Genomic DNA, 25,606 nt, shown 5'->3' on the forward strand with positions numbered 1-25,606 from the left:
AAAGAAGGAGGGTCGGAAGCCACACTGGGTAAGGGGGAGGAGGTGGTGTTGAGTAAGGTGCTGATGGATACGGAGGGAGAGGATGGATTCAAAGACCTTACTGAAGACGGAGGTGAGGCAGATGGGACGGTAGAAAGAGGCGGCAGAAGGGGGTTTGTTGGGTTTGAGGAATAAGAGGATGCGGGAGGTCTTCCACAGGTCAGGGTAGAAGCCAGTAGAGAGGATGACATTACAGAGATAGGCGAGGACAGTCAGTAAGGAATAGGGGCTTTCTCGAAGGTGGCGGTAGGTGACACAGTCGTGACCAGGGGCTGTGTTGCGTTTGGACTGGAGGATAAGTTTAATGTCTAGTGCTGTGATGGGAGTGTTTATGTCGGAGGGGGGCAACTGCCTCATATTACTGTATATGTCATAAGAGATTTCTTATACTGGTTAGTCTTAGATAATAACAGTGAGAGGTATGGGTAGCTTGACGCCTGCCATGGCTGACCATGGAGCTGCGCGCTTACCAAACTCCCCTGCAGGTGATATACCGGAGCCAGGTAGCTGGAGGAGAGAATGGCGTTCCGCATAGCACGGCATCCGACGCAAGCTAATTAACGCACCGCGGATGTTACGCTTCAGTTAACGCGTTACTGCCGCGAGGCAGCTCTGTCAGCGTTCATCCTGAGGGCAGTTCCACCGACGTGAGCACGTCACTGCAACCTGTGGTCAGCGTTCAGTCCGCCTGTAGTTTCACCGAGTTGCGAACTGCGAGGCGATGCACCTGGCAGCCTCAGTAGCTGCATTTACTGTTCCATGTAGTCTCCAGAGGTCAGCTCGTGTCTCTATAGAAACGAACAGGGGCAAGGGTACTAGCTAATAACTGATGGAAAAATGTATCGCGGAAAAAAAACTTAGATGTGGTGCTGCAATTTGCGGAAGGTTAATTTCAAATTGATTAATTTGTACGATTTTGTACTGCCTGTGTTGTTCTGAAGTACGGAGCAATGTTGCTTCGTACATGCACGAGTGTCCGAAGAGCTGGACACTCCATTAAGTACAGCCGTTATGAAATACATGAAATGTATTTGCAGTCTCGATTAAGGGCAACTATCAGCTATATAATGGAATGACGACAATGAAAATTTGTCCGTACTTGGACTCGAACCCCGATTTCCTGCTTATCGCGAGCGGCCGCCTTACCATTCTTCGGTCCCCCACATGGCAGCCAGAAGCGCTGACTATTTTTTTTATTTGTGGAGCAGAAAGACAGGTTAAACAAAACATCTTTGTTATTGCAATGGTGCCCTTCTAGGGATAAAGAAAGTAACTAAACAACAACAAAATTAAAGCATAAAGAGAACACAACAATGGAGAGAAGTCTTCCGAAGTAAGAGTGATTTCAGGTGTGCCGCAGGGGAGTGTCGTAGGACCGTTGCTATTCACAATATACATAAATGACTTTGTGGATAATATCGGAAGTTCACTGAGCCTTTTTGCGGATGATGCTGTACTATATCGAGAGGTTGTAACAATGGAAAATTGTACTTAAATGCAGGAGGATCTGCAACGAATTGAGCATGGTGCAGGAAATGGCAATTGAATCTCAATGTAGACAAGTGTAATGTGCTGCGAATACATAGAAAGAAAGATCCTTTATCATTTAGCTACAATATAGCAGGTCAGCAACTGGAACCAGTTAATTCCATAAATTATCTGGGAGTAGGCATTAGGAGTGATTTAAAATGGAATGATCATATAAAATTAATCGTCGGTAAAGCAAATGCCAGACTGAGATTCATTGGAAGAATCCTAAGGAAAAGCAGTCCGAAAACAAAAGAAGTAGGTTACAATACACTTGTTCGCCCACTGCTTGAATACTACTCACCGGTGTGGGATCTGTACCAGATAGGGTTGATAGAAGAGATAGAGAAGATCCAACGGAGAGCAGCGCGCTTCATTACAGGATCATTTAGTAATCGCGAAGTGGAAGACTCTGCAAGAGAGACGCTCAGTAGCTCGGTACGGGCTTTTGTTGAAGTTTCGAGAACATACCTACACCGAGGAGTCAAGCAGTATATTGCTCCCTCCTAAGTATATCTCGTGAAGAGACCATGAGGATAAAATCAGAGAGATTAGAGCCCACACAGAGGCATACCGACAATCTTTCTTTCCACGAACAATACGAGACTTGTATGGGAGGGAGAACCGATAGAGGTACTCAAAGTACCCCCAAGCACACACCGTTAGGTGGCTTGCGGAGTATGGATGTAGATGTAGATGTAGACACTACACACCCTGCCGCCATCCATAAACATGTCCATGGATCTTTCGGACCCATCATTCGCGCCGGGCACCTCTTCACGAAGAAAGGGTTCATAAGAATCAGTCACTTGCTTCGGTCAGTTTCGTAAAATTAACATGCACGTAAAGTTAACTTCTCATACCCGGCGCACCCCAACTGTGAAGAGTGTTCAAGAAGACACTACCCAGATAATTAGCGAAGTATTGACGGTAGTGCGGTTGGCGACGTAGGCGATTGAATCGTTTCAATAAGAAGGACCAAAAATCGATAAAGTGTTTGTCATCATCACGGTAAAGTTATAATATGGTCAAGCCCTTGATCCACATCACTGATTTTATGTTAGTATGTGCATAAAAAGTCATATATGGGATAAGAGGGGATGTCGGAGTCGTTCGCTGAATGAGGGCCAATATCAGTCTTGTCTATCTACATACCTCGACGGCAGACCCACATTCCAGACGGTTTTCATCTGTATCAGCCATACATATGGAAAGGAGTCTCTGGCTATTCATGTATTTGTGGTTTACCACCAAATACCAGGCCGCTGTGGCTTCGAAATCGGGAAGAGCGCCACGCACTGAACGCCAGACCGCCGGCCAAGTAGCTGAAGATAGACGGCGGCGTGCAATCGGATTTCGGGGATTGCCTCGTCGTAAGACAGTAAACATTACCGGCTCTCTCCAGTCGCTCACTCGGCAGGACAGCTTTGACATGACTGTAGTCGACAAGAAACTCGTTTGGATGAGACAGTGTTGGTGAAATATGCGCCGCTGCAATGGTTGGTTCGTGAGAGGCGGTGGCCAATTCTTTAGTCAGTTACTGCGTAGCTGTGCTGGCCGTGGTTCCACATCTTCATCACTGGGTGACATATAAAGCAGCTGCTCTAATCCGCACATTGAACATTCCAAGACCGCCTTATGTGGTAAGGAGGATGAGCGAGTCGTATCCCGCTTTCCTAATCATTCCCGCACTGGCAAAGTAACCAAAGATTGCTTGCAAACTGCGAGCTATCGTCTTTGGCATCGGGAAGACCGTGGCCATATGGGATATCCTGGATGCGAGGTATACAGGAGAGACATTTTAGTTAAATGTCGCTTTCCCGTTGTTGGTGGATAAATACGATATTACAGTGGCTGTATTGCTCAGATGTAGGATACAATATCCCTCCGGACATGTCATCCATGTGCTGACATCGGGTGAACGACTTTCAATTAAAATTCCTCCCCCATACGGGAATATACATAATAGATGTACGAGTGCAGGCTGTAGACGTACGCTGACGACATACGAAAGTTCGGTCCTGGCAGTGAGTTGTGCTGCGGTAGCCTCAAGATAAAGCGACAGCTCGCGACAAGCGGGAAATTCGGGTTCGAGTCCAGGTCGGCACAAATTTTCATTGTCGTCATTCCGGTATAAAGCTGATGCTGCGAATGCATTTCATGATTTATCTCGGTATGTGGAGAGGGGGCTTCTGGTCCTACGTCACTCCATATCACAACAGCATGACGCCACATGGCAGAGGATGACACGGCGGTCGGTCGCCATCGTGTCGTCTTCATGGGCTGATCGCAGAATGCAATACAGCTTATGCGTGTATATGTTGTTGTATCTGCGTTGTGAGTATGTGTGTGTGTGCGGGGTCTAAATGATAGTCATTCCGCTGAATTTAGTATATCTTCTCTCTTGTTGCGATAATATATCTCATGAACACGTAATATGAGCTGTAACCCGTTTAAAGGAGCTTGGTGAATGCAGTAAATGACGGGAATGTATTGGTGGCACTTAGCTAATTTATTGGCTTTCATCAGTTCCCGATGCAGGTACGTGGTCCATGCGCGGAGACCAATCTACATCTACATGATTCCAGTTAAGTGCCTACAGCGGGTTCATCGAACCACGTACAAATTATTTCTATACCGTTCCCCTCTCGAATAGTGCGCGTGAAAAACGAACACTCAAGTCTTTCAGTAAGAGCTCTGATTTATTTTATTATGATGATCACATCTCCCTATACATTCGCATTCGGAGGAGAAGGCTGGTGATTCATATTTCATGATACGATCTTGTCGCAACGAAAAAAGATTTCGTTTTAATGATTGTCACCACAATTCGCGTATTGTACTCGTGGCAGTTTTCCCCTATTTTGCGATAGCGCAAAACGAGCTCTTGTCTTTTGAACTCTTTCGATGTCCTCCGTCAATCGTACTTGACGCGGATCCTACACAGTGCAGCAATACTCCAGAAGAGGGTGGAAGTGTAGGTACTCTCTTTAGTAGATCTGTTGCATGCATTTTCTAAGTTTTCTGCTGGTATATTGCAGTCATGGTTCACTTTCCCCACAACGTTATTTATATAATAGTTCCAGTTTAAGTTATTCGTAATTGTGATTCAGTGTACTTCGTTGAATTCGTAACCTTTACATTTGTGTGATTTATCGTGCAACGGAAATGTAGGGGATTCCTTTTAGTACTCATGTGAATGACTACACACTTGTCATTATTTAGAGTCAGTCGACACTTTTCGCGCCCCCCCCCCCCCAAATTCTACCCCCTCCCCCAAATTCTATCAGTCCCTCCAAATCCTTGAGCGTCATGCACTCCGCTTCGCCTTCCGTATACGCCTCCCGTCCCCCACGCGGATCCTCTATGATCTCATTCCTTTCCCCCATCTGCTCCTATTCCTCGAACATATCCGCATCCTCTACACCACCCGCCGTCTTGAACCCCCTCACCCCCTGGTTGCTCCTCTCCTCTCCCTTCCCCGCCCCCTGCCACGTCTTCACCGTTGTGTGCCCCCTACCCTCCATCTCTACACCCTACATCTCCTTTCCCAAGGTGGCTTCCATCAACTCCCCCTCCCGGATGATGCCCTCTCTCCCTCCATTTATCCCTCCTATCAACTCTGATCCTCACTCCCCCTCCTTTCCTCTGTCCTTTTCCCGGGCTCCCTCTCCCTCCCTTCCATCCTCTTTCTTCCCCACCTCCCCTCTCTTTGCCCAGTTCTCTCCCCCGCATCCTTTTACTTTTCCCTCTTCTGCCTCCTCTCATTCCCTCTCGCGTCTGCCCTTCTCCCCCTTTATTAGTCCTCTCCCTCCTTGGTTTCCTCCCCTTTTCGTTTTTTTCCTCTCCTCCCTCCTTGTTTTTCCCCTACTCCAGGTCCCCCCCACCCCCTCATCTGCCATGGGTCGGGAGTGCCATCTTTGTGCCGCCTTTCGTGCAGTGTTTTACAGTGTGTTTTTCCAGTGCGTGCTCCGTGTTGTGTCTTTTGAGACGTGTAGCGAACAGCCATCGTACTGTCGCTGGGTGTGCTTTTTATTACTTGCGAACGGAAACCAGACTGTCGCCATGTTTTTTAATTGTGTGTCTACTGTGTTACTTGTCTGATTCCTGTGTCTTTTATCTACATTGCCAACCCCCTTTGCTTTCTGTTTTAACTTTCCGCAATTTTACGCCTTTTTTCACTTTAAATCGCCATTTTATCGCCTGTTTTTTGTTTCTTTCTTCTTCCTTTATTTAAAAACAAGTCTGTAGGCTGTAGAGCAGCGTAGTAAGCTGCTGCCGGCCCGCCCCCTTCGGGGGGAATTGAAAATCAATAAAGAAAAAAAAAATTTTTTTCGCGCCAGACAGATATCGTGTCAAAATCATTTTGCAGTTGGTTTCGATCAGTTCATGACTTTACAAGGCGATAAGTGTCATCATCATCATCTGCAAACAATCTAAGAGGACTGCTCACATTGTCTCCTTAATCGCTTATATAGAGCAGGAACAGCAAACCTTTAGCACTTACTCATGGAGCTCCAGGCATTAGTTTTGTTTCCCTCGGTGACTTTTTCTATTCCGAAGAACTGTGACCTTTCTGGTAGGACATCATCAATCCAGTCGCACAACTAAAACCATTGTAGGCACGCAATTTCATTGAAAGTAGCTTGTGGGAAACGGTGTCAAAAGCCTTCTGGAAAAGTGGAAATGTGGGATGAATCTGACATCACCTCTCGATAGCACTCATTAATTCGTGAAAGTAAACACCTTTTGTATTTCACGAGAATGATATTTTCTGGATCCATGACGGCTAATTGTCTATAAGTCGTTTTCTTCGAAGTAGTTCATAATTTCTGCAAATCGATGTTAATTCATAATTTCTACAAATCGATGTTAGTGTTATGCGTTTAATCCAGGGGATCACTCATATTTCCTTTCTTGAGTACTGGTGTGACCTGTACAACTTTCCAGTCTTTTGGCAAGGATCTTCCGTCGAGCGAACCGGTACACACGATCGCAAAGTATGGAACTATTTATCAGCATACTTTGAAAGGAACATATCTGGTAACAATCTGGAATGGAGGCCTTACCTTTGCTAAGTGATTTAACCTGTCTACATCTACGTCTAAATTACATGTGTTGTTAGTTGCTCTTGATTCGAATTCTGGAATGTTTATTTCGTCTTCTTTGGTAAAGGAATGTCGGAAAACCGCGTTTAGTAACAATGCGAGCCACGCAACGATTAAAGATTTTCATGTGTCTTCAGCAGTCCCAGAGACGACCAGTCCAAGTCCATATTCCAGAGTTTGGTCTCACTATCCCCAATTCATACGTCAAAATTTGATGTTACTATGTGACTTTTGACAACACTTGGATTGTCCTCTTATAAGAGTTTCTTGAAAAGCTTTTCTTAATAATTTCGTGCCAACAGAATCTGCGATATTATCAAACCAACCGTTATAGGTCTTATTTCGGACACAGTATGACCCTGTTCGGCACATTTATTTTTGCATTGTTTCCATTATTATCAGCAAGTATAATCCCCGCAGTGCTCACTACACGCGAGTCCTGGAGCTTTGCGATATGCAGTAGTCATGTGAGTTGTTGTAATCTATTTGAAAGTATAAAATCTGACATTTCCTAATCTTAGTGCAGTGCCACATGAGCAGAGCTAACGCAAAAATATGTACAACATAAATAACGACTGAATACGGCTCTAAAGGCCACAAAACAGAAATATTTGTGACTGGACGCGATATTCATTGTTTTCCGGGGTATAACGCCTTTCTCCGATGATACATCTCATAAAGTGGCAGATGTAAGTCACATGACATTTTGTCATCCAATCCGCGAAGAAATTTTCCGTTTTCTCTCTTTTGAAGATTAGCACCTGTTCGGAAGTGAATTTTATTCCCATTGTCGTCCCGCAGCAAAAACCAGAAGTTTTTCATTGTATTTTGTAAACAGCTCTGGAGCGTAGTAGTTGTTCTGTATCATCGTCCGAAGTTCACCCCTTACTGTATAGAGTCGTAGACCTACAAAGCCCTCTGTAGCCACATTACCAGAAACGCTGATCTGGGTACACACACATGCGCAACTTCAACAAATACCACTTGTTCCTACAACATAGTTCACACTCAAGAACACCGCTGCTTTCTTGTTTACAAGAAGACGTCGGCCAGTGGTCTTCGAAGCATTTTCATGGAGCTGGATCGACGATACACCATCATATTACATGTTTCCGAGTTGATCGCTTATGAATGACTAAGTTCCTTTGTTTCTCCGCGAGATATTACAGGTTAACAGAAATTTCTCCCTCAGGCTATGAATAGAGAGCGCTTTGGAGCGCCAACCAATCATGGGTCTGCTTCAAACTTAGCTGCTGCAATTTGGATGACTTGTGTTAGGGGCCAAGTAACGGGGTTGTTTCTTCTCGCTAACGCACTACATAACCGGTCTACTAGAAAGCAATAGTAATTCAGAGCTTGCTACCACGAAACAGAAGCGAGCAGATCCAAATACTGCCAGTTGCGACTTTACTAGCTTTAAAAAAGTTCTTTATATACCGTTAGAAACGTTAGAAACACTTACTGTAACTACCTTTGGGGGCCTGTACGTCACACAAACGCAAGGAGCATTTGTCTTGAAGTGGTCTTGGTTATTATCGAAAGAAAGTTTTATTTGATGCTGTCATTAAACGTCAGTATACTAATGGACGTTTTTCATTTCGCAGAACACGCTTCTTATCGATAATATGAGTCATGTATTTTTTTCGCAATGAGACAACGGTAGCTTTGATCACGTTATTCATTACTCCATGACAGAGGGCCAGTTAGTGAGAAAAAAATTTCAGGACTTTCACAGAACATCAGTGCTGTCGAAATAAACTATGCTTTATGCAGCTGATGTTTCACATGCAGAGAATTTTCGTCGACGCTTCGTGGAATCTCGTAATAGCTTCCGATATTTTTTGGGTGTAATATCCGCGAGTGCCATGTAGTTTATGAGCATATAGAAGCTGTCCTGGGTGTAGTTGTGAACAGTTATTGAGAGATGGCAGCTGCATACAGAAATTTGGTATTGCGCAATGCTCTTTTAATATTAACTTAAAAGTTAATAATTTCAGGATGCTGGAGCACAGTTCTTGTTGTCTTGGTTTGAGACAACCACCCCCAAAATTTTGAAATTACAGGATGCCTCAAAAGGTGCGGTACAACTTCAGTGTCTTACTAGCTTGCAACAGGCACAGCTTCGTCTGCGCTGACTGTATGGTCTGCACTTGTTTTCCTTTAATCGAATTTTTATGTGGTTCAAAAAGTAAACATCATCTAGACTTTGTACGCTAATAAATTATTGTCTTTTCAGAATTTACTACTCACCAAAAAGCGATTCTGGAAGCTAAAGTAGGAGATCTTTGTTAATCCTGCCTTTTGAATTCTTGTGGTGATGTTTCCATAGAAACTTTCCTCACCTGACACGTATTTATTTAGAAGTGCCAAATACATATTTTCATAAGTTTAGCTCTAAAAATATTTTTATATAACCAAATATTATCGTAAAAATTTTCATCCCCTGTTTCACTCCCTTAGCGGTTGAATTTCCAAAAACACTGAAACTCGTATTTCTTTTTTTATTTCTAACCGAGAAGGCCAGTATAAGTTTTCATAGAAGTAGCTTTAAAAATGTTATATATTAGTACTTTGGTAAATTTTCCGAAAAAGCTGTCACCCAATATTTTTCCCCTTAGCGGTTGAATTATGCTGAAGCACGTACTTTAATTTTTGACAGAGAATTCAAATACCAATTTTTGTTGTTCTTGCTTCCAAATCGCTGCAACAGCGACATACTTAAAAAAAAACTTTCGTCCCTTATTTCGCATCCTTAGAGGTGGAATTTCGAAGAGTCCCTTAGTAAACGCCGGCCGGTGTAGCCGAGCGGTTCTAGGCACTTCAGTCGGGAACCGAGCGACCGCTACGGTCGTAGGTTCGAACCCTGCCTTGGGCATGGATGTGTGTGATGTCCTTAGGTTAGTTAGGTTTAAGTAGTTCTAAGTGCTAGGGGACTGGTGACCTCAGATGTTAAGTCCCATAATGCTCAGAGCCATTTGAACCATGAAATTTCCATCCCCTATTTCACCTTCCTACGTGTGGAAGTTTGAATAATCCCTTCTTTAACGACGCCTACAGTACAAGACCAACGCCCTCTGCAAGTGTTTGTCCTCAGTGGTTCTGCTGGGTGACGATGACAGTAATTGAGTCAGTCGGGACAAGTTCCAAGGCGAAATTTCTGAACCATTCAAAATCAAAACAGGATTTCGACAAGGAGACGGACTGTCCCCAATTCTCTTTAACTTGGTTTTAGATAAAAAAATAAAAACATGGGAAAGCACATTAAAAAACCGAGGCACAAAGGATATAAACATGGGCCAAGGAAAGAACAAATTTGAAGTGGAATGTGTAGCCTTTGCGGATGATATGGCATTGATAACTGAAAACCGAACAGACGCAATACCCAATGAAAAAACCGAGTATATAGAACACGAACATAATACAGAAAAGTTTATGAAAACAAAGTATGGAAAAGTTAAAAGAGTTGATAGATTCAAATACCTGGGGTAGTGGATCCAAGCCAATGGACTGAATAGCACAACAAATTAAGAAAGAATAAAAGAGTTAGAATTTGCATATAAATTAACACAAAACTACTACAATAAGAAATCAATATCCATACAAGCGAAGATTAAACAGTATAATTCATTCATTAGGACACAGGCAACGTATGGATCAGAGTGGCTAACATTGAATAAGAAAGGCGAATTAAGAGAACTAGAAAAAAGAGAGAGAAAAATACTAAGAAAAATTCTAGGTCCTGAGAAAAACAAGGAAAATAGGTGTATGAAAAGGAGAAATGAAGACTTATACAAAAATACAGAAAAGATCAGATACAATGAGGAAGAGACGGCTAAAATTTTATGGACATTTAAAGGAATGGAAGAAACACGGATTACAAAGAAAATTTTTAATTACGTTAGTAAGCTGAAAAAAACTGTAGGATGGATAGAAGCAGAAAAGAAAGACGCCAACAAAATAGGTGTTACAGAATAAATAATACGTGACAAGAATCACTTTAGGCTACTGATAGAAAACGCAAACTATGAAGAAGATGAGCCAAAACCTCGACCCAAGAGAGTGAGGACAGATGAGCAGAGACGAGCAGTTGGTGAGAAAATAAATGAAGAAGTACTGCGAAGAACGGAAGAAAAAGAAACACCATAAGTCTTAAGTTGCATGCGGTCCATAGCTGGCCAAATTCATATATATATATATATATATATATATATATATATATATATATATATATATATATATATATATATGTGTGTGTGTGTGTGTGTGTGTGTGTGTGTGTTTGTGTGTGCGTGCACCTTTTATAGACCACACACCATTCAGACTGTATTCAATCTCTTTGTACACTCGGCGCAACACGTCCACATTAACTGTGGTAGTGGCAGCAACAGTTCGGTACTTTAAATCACTCATGTGGTTCACAGGCATTTGGTAGACTCTTGTCCTTGATATACCCCAACTGAAAGTAGTTCATTGGTGTAATTTCGGGCTGCCTAGGAGACCAGGGAATTTTACCATCCCTGCCGATCCAGTGATCTGGACACACGTGGCCTAGAACATGCCGCACAATCTGAGCCCAGTGTGGCGGTGCACCATCTTGTTGGTAAACGACTGTGTCTTGACAGTCAGCCAGTTATAGCAACGCAAACAGCTCCAGCTTATCGAGATAACTGTTAGAATTAACTTTTTCTGAGAAAAACAGACATCCCATAATGCGATTAACCATCAAACAATACCACATATTTAGTTTCCACCTCTTCTTCCGTCGCACTATGCGGATTGGTTGTACCTCAGATGCGAACATTGTGTTTGTTTACCACACACGTGAAATGTTCCTTCTTCTGATAATCCTGGGCTGTTTAGAAAATTTCTATCCTCCTCTAAACGGTGCAGAACTTCCACAGCGAACTGCATACGTTGTGGCTTGTCGTCTGGTTTCAGTGCGTGCAACAGCTGCAATTGGTATCTTTACATCAGTCAACGTTTCCGAAGAACCCAGCGAACGGACGCCCTAGGGATTTGCAGTTCTTGCGACGCCCTCCGAACAGACTTCTGTGCTGAATGTTAGAAAGCCATCTGTATTTGCTCTGTGTCGGCTTCACTTGGTCCACGTCGTCCGTATGGTGTTTCACATCAGTGCTTCCAGTGTGCATAAAATTCCTGTACCACCGGCGCGTCGCCGAGCGCAAGGGTGGGTGCTTCCTATACAGTGTTTGGAATTTCATTTGAATCTGCGTGTCCGATTTGATCTGAATAAACCGTCCCACACAACGAGTCTTTTCTTGAACCGTCGTCATTATACTTCACTCGCGACGACGTGGAACGCACACAAGCAAAACTTAGTAAGTTTGTCTGTCACGTAAGCCAAACATGGTGTGGATATCTTAACTGCTTCGGGTGCTAAACACATTCAAGTTGTACGTTTTGAGACAACCTGCAGACTATGCTTCTTAGATTTGTGCATTTTTACCCGCTCACATAGCCTATTGCGCAGTTTGCGAAGCGCAGAAGTGAGCTTGACCCACATCGAACCCTGTATTTGACTAGTCTGAGAGTAGGATTTTAGGCGGTTTTCCACGCTCCTTTAGACAAATACCTTACTTGTCCTCAAGTTCCACCGCAGAATATTTGAAACAGAAACGGGCTATGATAACACACACAACGAAGTTTACGCTATTCACAGACAGAGGGCACACGTAAACTGCCTTTTGCATTTGGCAAAGATATAGAAATTAAGCTTAGTAAATTTGGTCGGGTATGTGGAACAACTAACAGAAATCGTAAAAACAAAATTAGGAAAGACATTCAAATCCTACAAAACAGCTGTAGCACCCACACCATTCTATGGAAGAGGGATCTGGGTGATTACAAAAAAGCGAGAAGGTTGTATTCAGGCACAAGAAATGAAATTTCTGGGAAGAATAGTAAGTAGGCTGTTTAGGTTTCTATGTTGGTGACGCCACGTAGCGCTCTGTATGAAAATCGCTGTGTGGAGTCTGTGGCTGGTTGGACTCATTGTTGGAATATTCGCTAGTGTAGTGTTGGGCAGTTGGATGTGATCAGCTCGTAGCGTTGGGCAGTTGGAGGTAAGCCGCCAGCAGTTGTGGATGTGGGGAGAGAGAAGCCAGAGTTCTGAGATGTTAACATGAGCGGACGCTCTGAACGTGTGTCCGTCAGAAAAGGAAAATTTGTCAATTGGGATGTCACGGATTTTTGAACACTATTTAGGTAAATACATCGTTTATTCTCTATCAAAGTCTTTCATTTGCTAACTATATGCCTATCAGTAGTTAGTGCCTTCAGTAGTTAGAATCTTAGAATCTTTTATTTAACTCGCAGTATTAGCGGTCGCTGTATTGCAATAGTTCGAGTAACGAATATTTTTGAGAGGTAAGTGATTCATGTAGGGTATAGGTTATTGTTAGTCAGGGCTATTCTTTTGTAGGGATTATTGCAAGTCAGATTGCGTTGTGTTAAAATATTGTATGTCAATTTAGAAATGGTTCAAATGGCTCTGAGCACTATGGGACTTAACTTCTATGGTCATCAGTCCCCTAGAACTTAGAATTACTTAAACCTAACTAACCTAAGGACATCACACACATCCATGCCCGAGGCAGGATTCGAACCTGCGACCGTAGCGGTCGCGCGGTTCCAGACTGTAGCGCCTTTAACCGCTTGGTAAACCCGGCCGGCTCAATTTAGAAGTGATCAGAATAAGTAAAGAGAAAACTGTCTGAGTACGTTCAGTTTTACTCAGCTGTTTCAGTATCAAATAACACAGAAGTTCACCAGCCCAGTCAGACTTTAATTTTCGACGTGGACGTTTCAGAATTAAAAGTTGCACAATACAAGACAGTCTACGGAATCAAGATATTAGAGACGAACTAAACATTTTTAGTATAAACGATAAAATTCTGAAGTATATATAATAAAATGGAACAAACACCTAAAGAGGATGGAAAGTGACAGACTTCACTTAAAGGCTAGAAATTATACGAGGGCTGTTCAGAAAGTAAGCTCCGATTGATCGCGAAATGGAAACGACTATGATAATCCGATAAAGCTTTGCACAGATGTGTTGGGCAGTGTCTCTAGTATGATCCTAGATAGCATCACGTCACTCCTCTCATTTCTGAGCTCACAGTGATCGCGTAAAGTTGTCTAGAGAATAGTGTCTCCCGCCAAGTACGAGGACCTGGTGAGAAATTTCGCCTGAAGCTATAGAGCCAACATTACATAACTGTCGTGCAGTTTCTTCTACAAGGCAATATTCTCAGCCGCATTCTGAAGGGGCAATGAAGATGCTCCTGCATCGTTTTCAATTGGAAATGTTTGACTACCCACAATACAGCCCGTAATTGACTCCCCCTGCGTTTCATTTCTGCTCACATGAACCGCTGGCTATGAATACAACATTTTGGCACAGAAAACGAGCTGTAGGCCAGCGTAGAGAATTGGCGGAAAGCACTGGCGGCTGTCTTTTATGATGAGGGTATTGGAAAGTTGGTACAACGCTACGACAAATGCCTTAGTCAGAACGGCAACTACGTAGAGAAGTAGCTGGATGGTGTAGCTAACTGTTAAAAATAAAACATTTCTAATTTTCACTGTGGTTCCCATTTCGCGATCAATCGGAGCTTACTTTCTGAACAGCCTTCGTAAGTGCCAAGAAATAAGCGAAGGAGGAAGACCCCGGCAACGATGAGTACGTAACCTGCAATTTCGTCTCATACACGAAGAGAAGAAGAAGTGGAAGAAGAAGAAAAAAAGAAGAAGAAGAAGGTTGTCCCTGGCGACAGAAAGGAATCCGGCCACAGAGTTAATTTAAATTTGCCACCTCATTGAAAACAGAGGTCCATGTACTATTGGATAAATGCCAGGAAAGAAATATAAATTTGTGCATCTCTCCCTTTTTTAATTATTTAAAAGCCTGCAGTTCTTTAATTTCTTCGTACTTAATTTTCGACGTGAAATATTTTCTGAAAATAAGTTGCTTCTCCACTATGATTTTTCGTTAAAGTAATCGGAACTGAACTTAGGAATAGAGGATGCTGTATTGTGTTATATAAGTCGAAAACATGTATTTCGGAATCCTGAATCTGCTTATGTTTCAATGTATCTGATCACAAACTAAAACAACAGTCAGTAATTCTGCAACTGGGCACAATGCTGGTCAGCAAAATACTAGACGATCTCTTCCATTTTTTATTTCCGACAGTGAACGCTTGTTTACGTCACCACGGACATCGGCTGTGCGCGTGTTGTGCATCGCCGTATTTTTCCATGAATTTTGAACAGCATGACGAACGTCAAATGCCGCCTTTCATAGTGTAGGTGCTTGTTCGTGACAGCTCGATATGGCCACACATTTCCCTGGTCTTCCTGGATGTGCGAAACACGGTACGCCGAACGGATTCCAGTAGTTTTAAATCATTCGCTGGTAATGCATTCCCCCAATCCAGAAGTCGTCACTAAAACCTAATGTGAAAATCTACCTGCAGTTATTGGAACACAAGGAAAACAGTTCTAACCCACACTTATGCACACACGACAGAAAATCTGTCTCTCTATTTTATTAGGTGATTAAGTGTATCGCAGTTCATTACAAGTTCACTAACGGTTTCGATATTTACGTTATCAGCGGTGGCACTACAGGTTTTACAGGTATGCGAGAAATAACAATAATAAAAACATGGTTCAAATGGTTCTGAGCACTATGGGACTTAACTTCTGAGGTCATAAGTCCCCTAGAACTTAGAACTACTTAAACCTAACTAACCTAAGGAGATCACACACATCCATGCCCGAGGCAGGATTCGAACCTGCGACCGGAGAGGTCGCGCGGTTCCAGACTGTAGCGCCTAGAACCGCTCGGCCATTCCGGCCGGCGAGAAATAATCCTCCAAGATCGATGTTGGAGAGGGCGCTGTCGATTCCTTCCAGAGTATTTCACAGGAATCTCAAGAATTATAATGCTTGATGAGATCTCGGTTCAATACACTCTCTACCCGTCCCTCAGTATTTCGTATTTGCTGTAATATATTGTGCTTACCTGTATTAAGAAACTCTCAATTTAACACTTCCAGTTAGGTTTTCTGCAAGTTCAATCGAGTTCCAATAAACCAACCTGAAACTAAACATTTACATTCAGAGTCTGGAGCAATGATAAATATAGATAAATTAATTTGATAGCAGTCTTCAACGCGACCTTCCGCTGAAATCACTTAAAGTTAGCTGTATTTATGTGATTAATGGGAAAAGACATCAGAATCGTGAGATCTTCAACACAGATGCTGAAATCGCTGTCTAGCGTGAATTTCCACCATTGAAGTCTCCCTTCAGTTTCAGGAGTAAGAAAATAATTCAGAAGAGCAGGAGTTTTTATTTTACTTTTTTCGACGGCGGGGAGCTTAGTGATTATCAACCACACAAGCTGCAGCGTCATAACATCGTGCAGAAAGCTGTCATTTTAATAATTTTTTTTCTTCATCCAGTTTTATTTATTATGTAATAACGCAGTTTGAAGGCACTACCCTTTGAGCTTTCGTGTGCAATAACATCCATGCTCGGACCGTTACCAACAAGCCATAAGCTTAAAACTAGTTGTGATTGTGTCACAAAAAGTGATTGTGTTAAAAATAAACAAAACGTCATAATAAGTGAACACCGTGTCTTTAAACGAGATGTCGTAAACTACAAAAAAAATTAACTTCTGCATATGAAACGTCTTTGATGAAGTGCTCAAACTAGCGATCACCTATAAAGGAACTCATTTCGCTCTCAATTATTTCCAGTGCCTGGCTGAAACCGGTTCAGCAGACTGTCACATGCTGCATTAGATTGTAAAAAAGTCGTGAGGTGTCACCATTGACAAAATAGTTGCGATTCTAGCAGTTTACTTCACAGGAACGCCGTTACATTACAAACTACCATTTGTGTGTAAAATACGTGTCATCTTCAGGGCGTGCCTACAGTCATTAGCATTGAATCCTCTCAGCCGTGAATGTCAAGCTATACAGAAGACAAACGAATCTCATTCTTAAGTTAATTACCTGTAAAAAATTCCTTCTAACGCGTTCAGTGGGAAGAACTGCTGTTATCCATATTTACGAGAGTCTTTCTGCATAATTTCACACTCACGTCAGTGTTCCGTAATGGAGAGGTTTGCCATTCGTTTCTAACGCGTACAAGGATCCAACTTCCTCCAAACCCCAAGGGAATTATGAAACTCCAAGCTAATATACAGACAAGAAATGTTTTAAAGTCTTATGTTAGCTTCTTTAAACTGGTTTTCTGTGAAATATGGTCATGGCGCACAATTTTATCTCTTAACAAAACGTCGTACATGTTATCAGCGTTAAAGATGTCTAAGATGTTACTTAGATATCCTTAACTTCACACTGATACGCTTAATAACTATTAAATCGAACTGAGATCGCGACTTCAACAGAACTGTGCAACCCACTATTCTCCTAACAGTACGATTTATGGTTGAAATTTTAAACATACAATTAATTTTTAAGTCCCTTAGTGTTTCATTGTCACAGCACATGCCGAGTCTCTGTTTTGCTCCTAACATACCAGAAATTATAAGGTGACCATCGCGTTTATTGTTATACATTCTAATGTCACTCCATTTGCAGTTCTGGGTAAAAAGCTTCTTATTACGAGAGATTCGTCGTAGTATGAGAGTGATGTAGTTTTTGCAGCGGAAAACATAGCTTTCAACTGTCGAATCTCCTCCACCAAAAAGTCCATTATGGAATGTATTTTGCAGATCTGCCTGGATTTCGGACGTGATGAAAATCTGGATGCTAAAATCGTATTTTGCAATGCACTGGTGAGTCCTTTTAATTGCAGACGTTTGTTCCGTGAGCATTTACAAAGGTGTTCACATATAAACTGTTTTCTACCAACACTACTGACAACACAGTACCTATTACAGACTTTGTATCATTACATAGGCCTAGCTGCGACTTACTTCAAGTGCTTTGCACAGTTCAATATATACCTTAACAATGTATTTTCTTTGGTCTATTGTCAAAAACAGTAACATTTACTGATTTATAATCAAATGTTAATGATTTACAGCAAACTGTTAGTATAGTTTTAAAGACAATAAATGATGGTTCATTATGAATACATTTCTACATATTTTTCTTTTGACATTTGTGTGGAAATTTGGTTTTGAAGTTACAATAACAAAACTTATCGTAAAATCATTAATTACATCTTGATTTCACGTTGGATTTTATGCCTAACATTAACTGAGATACAGGACAAAACCCCTAAACGGAAATTTAGATTTAAGTTCTGATAATTTATTGCTATCAAAATGACTGGAAACCAATAGTGTTTGCCGGCCGGAGTGGCCGTGCGGTTATAGGCGCTACAGTCTGGAACCGCGTGACCGCTACGGTCGCAGGTTCGAATCCTGCCTCGGGCATGGATGTGTGTGATGTCCTTAGGTTAGTTAGGTTTAAGTAGTTCTAAGTTCTAGGGGACTGATGACCACAGTAGTTAAGTCCCATAGTGCTCAGAGCCAGAGCCACCAATAGTGTTTGCATTAGAATGTTCGAGAATCGTTAATGAAAATCATGACTGATCTAACTGGTTTTTCATTATTGACAAGATACATGAAGTGCTCAAATCACGTTAAATATTTCACGTGACTGACAAATACTCCAAAATTCTAGAATGAGATTTTCACTCTGCAGCTGATATGAAATTTCCTGGCGGATTAAAACTGTGTGCCGGACAAAGATTCGAACTGGAGACCTTAGCTTTTCGCGGGCAAGTGCTCTACCAACTGAGTCCTAGTTCTGCAAGGTTCGCAGGAGGGCTTCTGTGAAGTTTCGAAGTTAGGAGACGAGGTACTGGCGGAAGTAAAGCTGTGAGGGCGGGTCATGACTCGTGCTTGGGTAGCTCAGATGGTAGAGTAGAGCATTTGCCTGCGAAAGGCAAAGGTTGCAGTTCGAGTCTCGGTCCGGCACACAAGTTTAATCTTCAGCACACACTCCGCTGCAGAGTGAAAGTCTCATTCTGGAAACATCCCCCAGGCTGTGGCAAAACTATGTCAACGCAATATCCTTTCTTCCAGGAATGCTAGTTCTGCAAGGTTCGCAGGAGAGCTTCTATGAAGTTCGGAAGGTAGGAGACGAGGTACTGGCGGAAGTACAGCTGTGAGGACGGGTTGTGAGTCATACTTTGGTACCGCAGTTGATTGCCGGCCCGGTAGCTCAGTATGTTCGGTCAGAGAGGTGGCTGCTCTCTGTGATAAAAAAAAAAAAAAAGTGAGCGAAAGGATCAACAACGAACTTCAACGGATGTCACGTGGCTTCCGCTACGGTAAAACACAACGAACAATAAGGAACAAAGCGAAAAAAATAGATGTGAAATTCACAAAATATGTGTTAATTAACTGAAACTTTACTATCATAACAAAAAAAAATGTTGGTAGTGCACTTGCTCGTGAAAGGCAAAGGTCCCGAGTTCGAGTCTTCGTCCGGCACATAGTTTTAACCTGCCAGGAAGTTTCATTCCAAAATTCTGTTTCTTAGGTAAGTTGAAATGTATGACTTTTGCTAATTAATTATTGGTTTAATTATTACATAGAAATATTCTCCTAAAATTTCAATAGAAATATAGTTATCCAGTCAGGAGAATGTAATAATAAATTTTGCTGAAATGTATGTTAATTCACATCAGGTTTTCTGACTAATTGTAACTTTTTGTTAATTACAGTTAAATGATCTGAAATAATGTTAATGGTGTTGATTCACTATATAAGTGAACCAGGCAGTTTAATTTGCTGACAGAAATTAAGAAAAACTATAGTTTCTAACTTTTGTTCATTTGATATTTTGTGTCCGCTCCCGGTAGCTGAATGGTCAGCGTGACGGATTGTGAATCCTCTGGGCCCGGGTTCGATTCCCACCTGGGTCGAGGAATTTTCTCCGCTCAGGGACTGGGTGTCGTGCATCCTATCGTCCTCATCGACTGCAGGCCGCCCAAGTGGCGTCAGATTGAAAGACCGGCACCCGAGCAACGGTCTGCCCGACGGGGGGCCCTAGCCATACGATTAAATAAAATAAATTACATATTGTGGATCAGATAAAATACACTCCTGGAAATTGAAATAAGAACACCGTGAATTCATTGTCCCAGGAAGGGGAAACTTTATTGACACATTCCTGGGGTCAGATACATCACATGATCACACTGACAGAACCACAGGCACATAGACACAGGCAACAGAGCATGCACAATGTCGGCACTAGTACAGTATATATCCACCTTTCGCAGCAATGCAGGCTGCTATTCTCCCATGGAGACGATCGTAGAGATGCTGGATGTAGTCCTGTGGAACGGCTTGCCATGCCATTTCCACCTGGCACCTCAGTTGGACCAGCGTTCGTGCTGGACGTGCAAACCGCGTGAGACGACGCTTCATCCAGTCCCAAACATGCTCAATGGGGGACAGATCCGGAGATCTTGCTGGCCAGGGTAGTTGACTTACACCTTCTAGAGCACGTTGGGTGGCACGGGATACATGCGGACGTGCATTGTCCTGTTGGAACAGCAAGTTCCCTTGCCGGTCTAGGAATGGTAGAACGATGGGTTCGATGACGGTTTGGATGTACCGTGCATTATTCAGTGTCCCCTCGACGATCACCAGTGGTGTACGGCCAGTGTAGGAGATCGCTCCCCACACCATGATGCCGGGTGTTGGCCCTGTGTGCCTCGGTCGTATGCAGTCGTGATTGTGGCGCTCACCTGCACGGCGCCAAACACGCATACGACCATCATTGGCACCAAGGCAGAAGCGACTCTCATCGCTGAAGACGACACGTCTCCATTCGTCCCTCCATTCACGCCTGTCGCGACACCACTGGAGGCGGGCTGCACGATGTTGGGGCGTGAGCGGAAGACGGCCTAACGGTGTGCGGGACCGTAGCCCAGCTTCATGGAGACGGTTGCGAATGGTCCTCGCCGATACCCCAGGAGCAACAGTGTCCCTAATTTGCTGGGAAGTGGCGGTGCGGTCCCCTACGGCACTGCGTAGGATCCTGCAGTCTTGGCGTGCATCCGTGCGTCGCTGCGGTCTGGTCCCAGGTCGACGGGCACGTGCACCTTCCGCCGACCACTGGCGACAACTTCGATGTACTGTGGAGACCTCACGCCCCACGTGTTGAGCAATTCGGCGGTACGTCCACCCGGCCTCCCGCATGCCCACTATACGCCCTCGCTCAAAGTCCGTCAACTGCACATACGGTTCACGTCCACGCTGTCGCGGCATGCTACCAGTGTTAAAGACTGCGATGGAGCTCCGTATGCCACGGCAAACTGGCTGACACTGACGGCGGCGGTGCACAAATGCTGCGCAGCTAGCGCCATTCGACGGCCAACGCCGCGGTTGCTAGTGTGTCCGCTGTGCCGTGCGTGTGATCATTGCTTGTACAGCCCTCTCGCAGTGTCCGGAGCAAGTATGGTGGGTCTGACACACCGGTGTCAATGTGTTCTTTTTTCCATTTCCAGGAGTGTACAATCTTCAGTGATATTGCAGCATTTATTAACTACCCTATAACTAGCTCTATTGCAGCATGTGCACTGACTTGACTGATCGTATCGAATCTGACTGTACGATCGACAATCTACTGTTATTTTTTATGTCATTTTCGACAACCGTCTAGATGAATACGAAATCACGCACGAAACGCAGATTGAAAAAGTCGTAGAAAGGTAAACTCAAAGTAAACTTGCTCCTTAGACAGTAACGATGTATTCCAGGATGGGGAAAACGTCATACTTACCATAACTAAAGATTTTGTAGGCGTTGAGATAACGCGATAATGTTCGGAAGGCGACATATATCGGGGAATTGTAAATATGGCTTTTATCCTTTCCGTTTACAAGCGAGAAAAACTTTCTGATAGTACATCATGACAAAAATTGACAGTTATTTTATATAATAGTTTGTAATGTTGATCCTTGATACATCACAAACTTTCGAACTAGTTGATTTTAACAGTATATACCAATTGCTACATACCTTGCGTATGCTGTACAGATTTTGAGGAGCATAGAACAAAGACTTTACAAAAAAATAAGGGTACATACTAGTCAAGCAGCTAAATCAGCTGTCGCCTTTCAGTGTCTCTGCTGAGTGCATGAAATGGAAAATGTACAAATGTGAGTGAAATCTTATGGGACTTAACTGCTAAGGTCATCAGTCCCTAAGCTTACACACTACTTAATCTAAATTATCCTAAGGACAAACACACACATCCATGCCCGAGGGAGGACTCGAACCTCCGCCAGGACCAGCCGCACAGTGCATGACTGCAGCGCCCCAGACCGCTCGGCTAATCCCGCGCGCCCATGAAATGGAATACCACCATAGAGGTATACTTTAGTAAAGGAGGCTATCAAAATTACATTAATCCTTTAATTTAAGTAGAATCTGATCTCCCAAGGGTGCATGACGTTAGGAATCTTCTCACTGCAATACGTGGACAAGCGCGTGCCGGAAGATGAATGCCGACTTAAGAAGACAGTCACTGCTATGAAAAGACACAGTTCACACTCTCTTAAACAGCACATGCAAGAATTCCTAGCTCAAAAATGATCCGACGTCGACAAAACCCACTATCGCCAACGGTTTGCGAGTTCCTGTAAAATCTATGAAATTTTGCGTGTTTCAAAACGATCTGTCACATTTCACGTAACTACATCTTCCGCATGAATAAAGGGAGTGTGGTGTCACCGCCAAACACCACACTTGCTAGGTGGTAGCTTTAAATCGGCCGCAGTCCATTAGTACATGTCGGACCCGCGTGTCGCCACTGTCAGTGATCGCAGACCGAGCGCCACCACACGGCAGGTCTAGAGAGACGTACTAGCACTCGCCCCAGTTGTACGACGACTTTGCTAGCGACTACACTGACGAAGCCTTTCTCTCATTTGCCGAGAGACAGTTAGAATAGCCTTCAGCTAAGTCCATGGCTACGACCTAGCAAGGCGCCATTAACCATTTCTAGAGAGAGTCTCACTTGTATCATCAAGAATGCTGTATACAAATGATGGATTAAAGTTAAGTATTCCAGCAGCTACGTACTTTTCTTTATAGCATTCATTACGTATCCTGTTTCAGACCTAAAGCAAACCTGCGTGTGTAAACGCGTGCCTTTCGTTTACCCGTCTCTGTGGACTGGCTGTCTTGTCAGTCCACTACAGGGAGAAACATGGAGTAAATCTTGCCTTGCGCATCGAAATTTAAAGTTTTATCTTGCTGGTAGTTGTAATTTGCCGCTTAATGTAGTTGCTGGTGCTGATACTAGTAGCTAGCTTGCTCGTCTATCAGTGTGCTCTATCTGATCAAAAGCATCCGCATACCTGTTGGTCGACATTAATATGGAGTGTGTCCACCGTTTGCCTGTATGACTGCTCTGCCGGGGACACATTCAGTGAGCTACCTGAATGTCTGTGGAGGAATGGCAGCCGATTCTCCATCAAGGGCTGAAACCAGAGACGGTAGTGATGGCGGATCTGGAGCGAAGTCGACGTTGTAACTCATCCCGAAGATGTCATGTTCTGTTCAGGTCTGTACTCTGGACAGGCTAGTCCATTTTAGGAATGTTATTGTCCACAGACCATTGCCCTACAGACTCTGCCTTACGATACTAGGCATTGTCATACTCATAAATACAATAATAGTTTCTGAACTGTTACTGTAAATTAAAAAAAAAAAAATCTTTCGATAGCCAAGAACGAATTAATTCGGCTTTATTTTTTATAACCTGTTTCGACATATGTCAGTGTCACCTTCTGAGCTTCAAAGAATTTTTGTTATAAACCGTGGTCATTTTGAGTTAGAACGTCATGCCACGTTATCATTATGGCCGATAAAATGTAGCACATTATACGAAAGTTTGTCAGAAACAAAATATTTACAGTTAAAAAGCACATTGTGCAGAAGACCATGTCCGTATACGTAGCGCTCTCAGATGAATATTAAATCTTAGAATTCATAATACACGGCGAAATGCTCATTTGCATAGCTGATATACGTATAGTTAGGTATGGTGCGTGGCTCCATACACTTGGCGGAAGCAGGCTCCTCAGCGTATTGAACGTGCGTATCAGGCAAACGTCCGCCTGCTTAGCTGAGTGCCGGCACGGTAGCTCAGCGTGTCCGGTCAGTGGGTTAGCTGCCCTCTGTAAGGAAAAACTGAGTGAACGGATCAACGATGAACTTGAGTCGATTTCATGTGATGTCCTCCCCGAACCAATGCAATGACCCATTTTTTTTTTTGTCATCAGTCTACTGACTGGTTTGATGCGGCCCGCCACGAATTCCTTTCCTGTGCTAACCTCTTCATCTCAGAGTAGCACTTGCAACCTACGTCCTCAATTATTTGCTTGACGTATTCCAATCTCTGTCTTCCTCTACAGTTTTTGCCCTCTACAACTCCCTCTAGTACCATGGAAGTCATTCCCTCATGTCTTAGCAGATGTCCTATCATCCTGTCCCTTCTCCTTATCAGTGTTTTCCACATATTCCTTTCCTCTCCGATTCTGCGTAGAAACTCCTCATTCCTTACCTTATCAGTCCACCTAATTTTCAACATTCGTCTATAGCACCACATCTCAAATCGATTCTCTTCTGTTCCGGTTTTCCCACAGTCCATGTTTCACTACCATACAATGCTGTACTCCAGATGTACATCCTCAGAAATTCCTTCCTCAAATTAAGGTCGATATTTGATATTAGTAGACTTCTCTTGGCCAGAAATGCCTTTTTTGCCATAGCGAGTCTGCTTTTGATGTCCTCCTTGCTCCGTCCGTCATTGGTTATTTTACTGCCTAGGTAGCAGAATTCCTTAACTTCATTGACTTCGTGACCATCAATCCTGATGTTAAGTTTCTCGCTGTTCTCATTTCTACTACTTCTCATTACCTTCGTCTTTCTCCGATTTACTCTCAAACCATACTGTGTACTCATTAGACTGTTCATTCCGTTCAGCAGATCATTTAGTTCTTCTTCACTTTCACTCAGGATAGCAATGTCATCAGCGAATCGTATCATTGATATCCTTTCACCTTGTAATTTAATTCCACTCCTGAACCTTTCTTTTATTTCCATCATTGCTTCCTCGATGTACAGATTGAAGAGTAGGGGCGAAAGGCTACAGCCTTGTCTTACACCCTTCTTAATACGAGCACTTAGTTCTTGATCGTCCACTCTTATTATTCCCTCTTGGTTGTTGTACAAATAGTATATGACCCGTCTCTCCCTATAGCTTACCCCTACTTTTTTTCAGAATCTCGAACAGCTTGCACCATTTTATATTGTCGAACGCTTTTTCCAGGTCGACAAATCCTATGAAAGTGTCTTGATTTTTCTTTAGCCGTGCTTCCATTATTAGCCGTAACGTCAGAATTGCCTCTCTCGTCCTTTTACTTTTCCTAAAGCCAAACTGATCGTCACCTAGCGCATTCTCTATTTTCTTTTCCATTCTTCTGTATATTATTCTTGTAAGCAGCTTCGATGCATGAGCTGTTAAGCTGATTGTGCGATAATTCTCGCACTTGTCAGCTCTTGCCGTCTTCGGAATTGTGTGGATGATGCTTTTCCGAAAGTCAGATGGTATATCGCCAGACTCATATATTCTACACACCAACGTGACCCATAACGGACAAAATGAGATTAAAAACAAAACAAGTGGTAATATGTTTCGCTACAATTCAGCGGGAGAGGTTCGATTCACGGACGGGTTGGAGATTTTGTCCGCCCGTGGACTGGGTGTTGTGTTGTCATCATCATCTCGTAAACACCGACGCTCATGTCGCCCCATGTGGCGTCACCTGAAATAAAACTTGCACTCGTTGGCCGAACTTCCCCGGACGGGGCCTCCCGGGCAGCAATGCCA

The 25,606-nt window shown here is 43.2% G+C and overlaps 1 protein-coding gene across 3 annotated transcripts in view; it reads left to right on the forward strand.

The window, feature by feature from the left end:
- The window catches only part of LOC126188073 (tyrosine-protein kinase transmembrane receptor Ror-like), a 675,128-nt gene that overhangs the window by 164,459 nt on the left and 485,063 nt on the right, over positions 1–25,606 (forward strand). Inside the window, exon 2 of one of the 3 annotated variants that reach the window (XM_049929522.1) lies at positions 17,452–17,514. The exons of the other annotated variants lie outside the window; for them this stretch is intronic. The gene's annotated coding sequence lies outside the window, so the exon portion shown is untranslated. The remainder of the gene's footprint in view (positions 1–17,451; positions 17,515–25,606) is intronic. 3 annotated transcript variants of the gene reach the window in all.

This window comes from Schistocerca cancellata, chromosome 5 (genome assembly GCF_023864275.1).
Source record: "Schistocerca cancellata isolate TAMUIC-IGC-003103 chromosome 5, iqSchCanc2.1, whole genome shotgun sequence".
Lineage (NCBI taxonomy): Eukaryota > Metazoa > Arthropoda > Insecta > Orthoptera > Acrididae > Schistocerca > Schistocerca cancellata.